Below are 7,606 nucleotides of genomic sequence, written 5' to 3' on the forward strand. Positions count from 1 at the left end.
CTCACGCGTCTTCCAAGTGTTAGATTTCCAAGCTCCGGCTCCTTATTTTCCATGAATGCATACAATTGGGACAATTAAGGCTCGATTTAGCTCCTCTTCGGTCAATTCCTGCAAATTACAAATAACGGACCAAAGTAGAATATTCGGGGGTATTTGTAGCCAGATGCTACATAAAAAGCACAGAAATGCGTGTAAAAATGAGGTGAGAACCTTATATAAAAGACACGCATCAAATCTCCCCAAACCAAACCTTTGCTTGTCCCCAAGCAAATATGAATGCAACTAAGGGTGAACAATGGAACGGGACCAACGCATCAGCTACAAATCATCCACTAGAACCAATTTAATGCGATAACATGACAAAGTGGCAGTGAAAAGTGCAAACGAGTTAAATTAATGTTTCAAACTTACTGAACCGTCGACCTTGCAAGACTCAAAAGATATCGGACTCTCACGGGTCGCTCGTCACTCAAAATCAGGCACAAGGTGAGTATATATGTGAAAGATAGGAAGAAATCAGACACTCACCTAACTCGACCTATTAAGAACATGCATGCAGTTAACATGAATAAAGTCTCTACAACCGTACATATGCATTCCAACCATACTAATGACCAAGACACGTGCCGAGGACTTACATTTGGGTAAGTGAGGTAATGGGTAAGAAGGGGCTAAAATGAATTTGGATATGTGGGGTTAATAGCCAGGCTAGCAACAACGGATCCAAATATAAACTGCATCCCAACTTCGTACTCATGACAGCAAGATAAAACGGTGCAAAATTATGCACTAAACTCACAAAACACCAAAAATCGTCAACTCCCCATAAAATATAGATAAGACATGGGAGTGTGAATCATTATACAATTCTCATTCTTTTTCATATGTAATTTTTCTTTCTTTTTCTTCTTCTTTTCTTTTTCGCATTTTTCGCTTTTCATTCTTTTTTTTTTTTTTTTTTTTTTTTTTTTTTTTTTTTTTTTTTTTTTTCTTTTCATCATTTTTTTCAACAACTCGACATTTTCCTTCTTTCTTTCTTTCCCTTCAATTCTTCCACAATCTTCTGAAATCAGATGAAATAACCATATTGCAGTAAAACATTCTGAGAACTACTCTTTACTAGCTCAGCTAGGGTAGGAAGTATTATAGAAAGTAGTTGATAGGACAAAAAGGCGATTTGGCTATGTGAGGCACATGGGTAGAATGAAATAGATGGAACTGCCTCTCTTAACACGTGTCACCATCCACAGACCGAATGCATACAGGTATTAAGAAGACTAGACTCATGCTTATGCAAATTGATGTTACATGTCTTAAAGAGAGTACTACTCATATCCTAAATGAAACTGGTCATGAATGTCACCAGTTTAAAAAGCTCTAACCTCAGAATGTAATGTAGCTTGCCGACATAATGAATCAAGTCTATTCGTTCAGATAAGGAAGAAACAAAAACTCGTAGATTATGCACATGATCACGCCAACTAAATGTCAAGAATATGCAGGGCTCAAGTAAGGATTCAAAGTAGGGTCAATGTTCAAACGTTCCGACTCAATTTAAACATGAAATTTTTGAAAATTTTTGAATTATATGATTTTTTATATGATTTTTTCAAACAACAATGCATGCGGAAATAATAAACATGGAATTAAAAATGCAAGAAAACATGCAGACACAGATATGGATGCATACCTCCCCAAACCAAACCGTACAATGCCCTCATTGTACCAAAAATAGGGAAAGAAATGCAAACTGAAAGGAAAAGGAGAAGTGGAGTCGGAAAACTTACAAAACGTCGTAAGGAGGGACCTCCCCAAACTGACCATGAACATGGGAGGTCAAAGAAAGTCAAGCAGTAACTCCATAGACGTAAAACAACAGCTGGGAGTCAAAACCACTCGACTGAGCTCTTGAAACAGCTCGATCGAGTGAACCAGTGCATTGGAAGGGCTCGATCGAGTGAAAAACCACTCGATCGAGTGGACGAGAGTTTGGTTCTGGTCGATCGAGGACATTATCACTCGATCGAGTGAAAACTGCCTCAAAAAGTGCTCGATCGAGCACAATATCATTCGATCGAGTACTTTGACCTGCAAAACACGCATTAAAAGCAAGGAAAATACATAGGAAGTTCATAAAATAGCGTCTAAAGTTCAACGTAAAGCTAAAGAAAAATAAATAGTTCAACAAAAGTATATTAAACATGTCCGGGCTGCCTCCCGGAGAGCGCTGGTTTAAGAGGTCCCGCACGACCTTTCTGGCATCAATTAACTGGCGCGTCGAGCTCGTCGAAGCGCAAGACTTCAACGCGATTGTCCGCTTCAGTCGCCTCGTGGTAATGCTTCACATATTGGCCATTCACCTTGAATCTACGCCCCTCGGAATCTTCAAGCTCCACAGATCCAAATTTGGTAACAGCTGTCACCGTATAAGGACCACTCCATCCGGACTTGACTTGCCAGGAAATAGTCTCGGTAGGGCATTAAACAAGAAAGCACCTTTTGCCCAACATGGAACTCCCGAGGTAGGATTCTCTTGTCATGCCATCTCTTCGTCTTTTCCTTGTAAATGCGCGAGCTGTCATAGGCATTAAGCCTAAACTCCTCCAATTCATCTAGCTGCAAAAGACGATTCTGACCACACAACTTAGGATCATAATTAAGCTCACGAATTGCCCACCAGGCCTTACATTCCAATTCAACAGGTAAGTGACACGATTTCCCATAAACTAGCCTATAAGGTGACGCACCAATTAGTGTCTTAAAGGCAGTTCTATAAGCCCATAATGTGTCATCTAGCTTAAGACTCCAGTCCTTCCGTGATTTAGAAACTACCTTAGACAAGATCTCTTTCAACTCGCGATTAGAGACCTCTACTTGACCACTAGTTTGGGGATGATACCCCAAACCACGCCGGTGTTGGACACCAACTCTAGACAGTATGGAAGTGAGTTTCTTTTCTTTAAAATGCATCCCCCCATCACCAATGACGACCCTAGGGACACCAAAACGGGGGAATATGATCTTTTTAAACATCTTTATCACGGTCTTAGCATCACGATGGGGTGAAGCAATTGCCTCAACCCATTTTGACACATAGTCTCTGACTACTAAGATGTACTGTTACCTTTTTTTGGATGGGAACGGTCCTTGGAAATCAATGCCCCAGACATTGAAAACCTCAACCTCTAGGATGCCTTTTTGTGGCATCTCATGTCTCTTTGAAATGTTCCCTGATCGTTGGCAAGCGTCGCAAGCTGAAACAAAAGACTTAGCGTCGAAACAAAGAAGGCCGAAAAAAACCAGATGAAGTACCTTAGCCACGGTGCGCGATGGACCGTGGTGACCACCATATGAAGAGGAGTGACAGCCTTCCAGGACTATTTTGGTCTCCCACTGCGGAATACACCGTCGTCAGAGACCGTCGCACATTCCTTAAACAAGCAAGGATCGTCCCGGAAATCGCTTAGCGTTATACGTAAAACGCTTTTTTTTGATGAGAAAGGTCGGGCGGCACTTGCCCGACAACGAAGTTAGCTATATCTGCATACCAAGGTTCTTGGTTAACAATAGACGATATAACAGCAATCAAAGTATCGTCTGGAAAAGAATCATCAATGGGTAGAGAATCTTCCCCTTCTTGTCGCATCAATCGCGACAAGTGATCGCCTACAACGTTCTCGGCTCCTTTCTTATCCTTGATCGCAAATCAAACTCCTGAAGAAGGAGTATCCATCTCGATAGCCGTGGTTTAGCCTCCTTCTTAGCAAGGAGATGCCTCAAAGCTGCATGGTCGAAAAAACAGTGACTTCGACCCATCTAAATAAGTACGAAACTTCTCTAAGGCATAAACTACTAACGGCTCATTCTCGATGGTAGTGTACTTCACTTGAGCCTCATCCGAGTTCGGCTCGCATAGTAAATAGCATTCAAGGCTTTGTCTTTCCTCCGGCCAAGCACCGCTCCTAGTGCATAGTCACTCGCATCACACATGATCTCAAACGGCAAGTCCCGGTTGGGAGGTTGTATGATCGGCGCGGAGACTAAGGCCTGCTTTAACCTGTTAAAAGCGGAAAGACAAGCATCGATAAACATAAAAGGGGCATCCTTAAGCAGCAATCGTGTAAGTGGTTTAGTAATTTTGGAGAAATCCTTGATAAACCGGCGATAAAAGCCGGCGTGACCAAGGAAGCTCCTCACCCCCTTAACATTAACGGGAGGTGGTAAATCTTTGAATCACTTCCACCTTGCTTTATCAACTTCTATTCCCCTATCGAAACTAAGTGCCCTAAGACAACTCCCTCGTTGACCATAAAGTGGCACTTCTCCCGATTCAAAGACACGAGATTAACCTCAATACAGTACGCAACACTTTCTCAAGGTTAGACAGAGTCGGAAAAATCACTTCCATATACACTAAAATCATCCATAAAAACTTCCATGATAGACTCAATATACTCTGAAAATATCCCCATCATACACCTATAGAAGATGGCATGGGCATTGCACAAACCAAAAGGCATTCTGCGATACGCAAAAACGCCCTTAGGACAAGTAAATGTAGTCTTAGCTTGATCGTGCGGGTGGATAGGGATCTGAAAGAACCCGAATACCCGTCTAAATAGCAGAAAAATTTATGAGAAGCTAACCTTTCTACCATTTGATCAATAAAAGGAAGGGGGAAGTGATCTTTCTTAGTGGCGGCATTCATTTGTCGTAATCTATGCACATCCGCCAAAGTCACTACTCGAGTAGGTATTAATTCATTCTTCTCATTCTTAACTACAGTTGTCCCTCCTTTCTTCGGGACCACCTGTACTGGACTCACCCATCTAGAATTACCGACAGAATAAATAATACCTGCATCCAGCAGCTTCATTACCTCAGCCATCACGACATCTTGCATCTTTCGGTTTCAATGGCGCGACCGACCCTGTCTCGCAAGGTTTGTGATCCTCCTCCAACTCTATCCTGTGCATACAAATATCGGTTCTAATCCCCGTGATATCGTCCAGTGAATAACCCATTGCTTTCTGTTTTTTCTTAAGTACAGACTAACAAAGAGGTCACCGATCATCACTAAGCTTGGCACTAACAATGACTGGATATTGCTCTGTATCGTCTAAGAAAGCATATTTAAGATGAGAAGGGAGAGGCTTACGTTCCGGTACCTTTACCTCAATGGAGCAAAGAGTGCTAATCATTTGTTCCACCTGTTCTCCCTCATGCTCATCTAAATCATCAACAAGCAAATCCAACGCAGTCGTCATCGCGTCAGGCTATCTCGCACACTCATCAAAAAGCATAAGAGCTTCTAGTGGGTCCTTCATAAAAGAACCCGACCAGAAGTCATAAATAGACTCGTCAATGATATCGACCGAATAGCAAGTGTCCTCTATCATTGGGTGGGCTAAAGTACTGGGCAAACTGAATGTGATAGCGTCATCCCCTACTGCAAGAGTCAGACGCCCTTGTCTGACATCAATAACAGCCCCAGCTGTACAAAGGAATGGTCTTCCTAAGATAATTTGGGTCCCATTGTCCTCAGCTATATCCAAAACAATGAAATCTACTGGGATGTAAAGCTTGCCTATTTTCACAGAAACGTCCTCTAAGACACCTAAGGGCCTCCTAACAGATCTATCAGCCATCTGTAGGGTAATGTTAGTCACTTTGAAATGACTCATCTTCAGTTTCTTGCAGACAGGAAGGGGCATGACACTGACACTGGCAACTAAATCGCAAAGGGCCTTATCAATAACCATATTGCCTATGACACAGGTAATAGAAAAGCTGCCCGGGTCTTTCATTTTTGGAGGGGCCTTATTCAACAGCAAATTACTAGACTCTTCCATAAATGAAATCGTCTCAAATTCACTCAAATTTCTCTTACGCGTCACAATATCCTTCATAAACTTAGCGTAAGTGGGTACCTGAGTAACAAGTTCGGAAAAGGGGACAGTTACCTGGAGGTTCTTCACCACGTCCACAAACTTACCGTACTGCTGCTCAATTCTTGCGTCCTTCAGACGACTTAGGAAGGGTACCCTGGTAGCGATGAGTGGCCTCGCAACTTTTTCTTTACCCTTATCAATGCGTGACGTCTCCACAGTAGGGGAAGATGACACGGTGGCGGTATTAGATAGTAAATTAGGATCCCCGCCACTTAAAGTACTGGATCGAGTACTTTTATCAGTCGATCGACCAATTGCCTTTCCTGTTTCACTCGATCGACCATGCTTATCACTCGATCGAGTGATTTCTTCAGCATAGTTACTCGATCGAGTAAGACTGTTACTCGATCGACCAACATTGAATTCCACACTTCTCGATCGACCACTATTTTCACTCGATCGAGTGGTAGGGTGAGTTAAACTACTCGATCGAGTAGAGTGGTCACTCGATCGAGTGTTTACAGCACACACAACAAGTATTTCCTTAAAAAACTCGTCTAAATCATCATCCGAGTTATCGTCAGCTATCAAAACCTCGTCTTCTTCATGAGTAAGGTCATTTTGAAAATTCATTGCACTGACTGGATCGCAAATTGGAAGAAGCTTGGCTTGGTCTGCCGCGAGTGTTAACTGCGCGACTTGTTCTTTCAATTCGGATATAACCGTTTCAGATTGCCGTGACATACTTGACATACTCATCATAATGGACTTTAATTCGGCAATTTATTCTCTTGCAGAAGGAGAGACCGGTTGTGGTACTGGCGTAGAAGGGGTAGAATCATTCTTGATTTCTTCATACAGCTGGGAGAAAGGAACTCCCTGCTTGTATTTCTGATAGGCAAGAACGCGCTCAACACTTTCCATGCATAAGATAGGGTCATGCCCTTCCGTGCCACATCTACCACATGGCTCTTTATGCTCCGTAATAGTAGGCATCTTGGCAAATAAACTTTCAAAGCAATAACTACCTGCAAACTAATCAAAACTTTGCAGAAATGAGATCAGTCTCAAGGAATGAATTCCTTGAGACGAGGGACAAACTTAACTAAAGCAACAAGTTTGCGCCACCTCCCCGACAACGGCGCCAAAATTTGACACGGCTATCGCGTACCTGTCAAAAATAACCAACTTGCTCTACCTAATATAGCTAGGGAAGTCGGGTCGAATCCACAGAGAGGTAGGAAAATGTCAGCTAAATCTAAGTTCGTCAAGTAACCAAATTAGGGGGTTTATAAAATGTGATTTTCTAACTAAAGAGAATAAGGGAAAGAGAATAAAAGGGAGGATGTAAACAGATAAAGAAGAACAGCTAAGACAATCGGTTCACCATAATCATCCGGTCGAGTAATCTAGGTCTCAAGTCAATGCAAATGTGGTCTAAGGGGTAGCGAACGTCACCTTTCGGTCCTTAATTCACCCTAAAGTGTAAACAGCTTAACTTTCGCCCTCACTGCAATACTCTATTGTTCGCTACTAGTCTACCTTTTCCAACCTTTCGGTCCAGGTCAAGGATCACTAGGAATTAAAGGTCTAACTGCGTCGACTCAATTAGGCAGTTACAATTAATTGTAGCATTTAAACAACAAAGACAATACCAGCATTAACCTAATAAATCGATTACTCTCCCTTCATATTACGGATCCCCTATAGTCTTA

The sequence above is a fragment of the Silene latifolia genome, chromosome 9 (genome assembly GCF_048544455.1).
Source record: "Silene latifolia isolate original U9 population chromosome 9, ASM4854445v1, whole genome shotgun sequence".
Lineage (NCBI taxonomy): Eukaryota > Viridiplantae > Streptophyta > Magnoliopsida > Caryophyllales > Caryophyllaceae > Silene > Silene latifolia.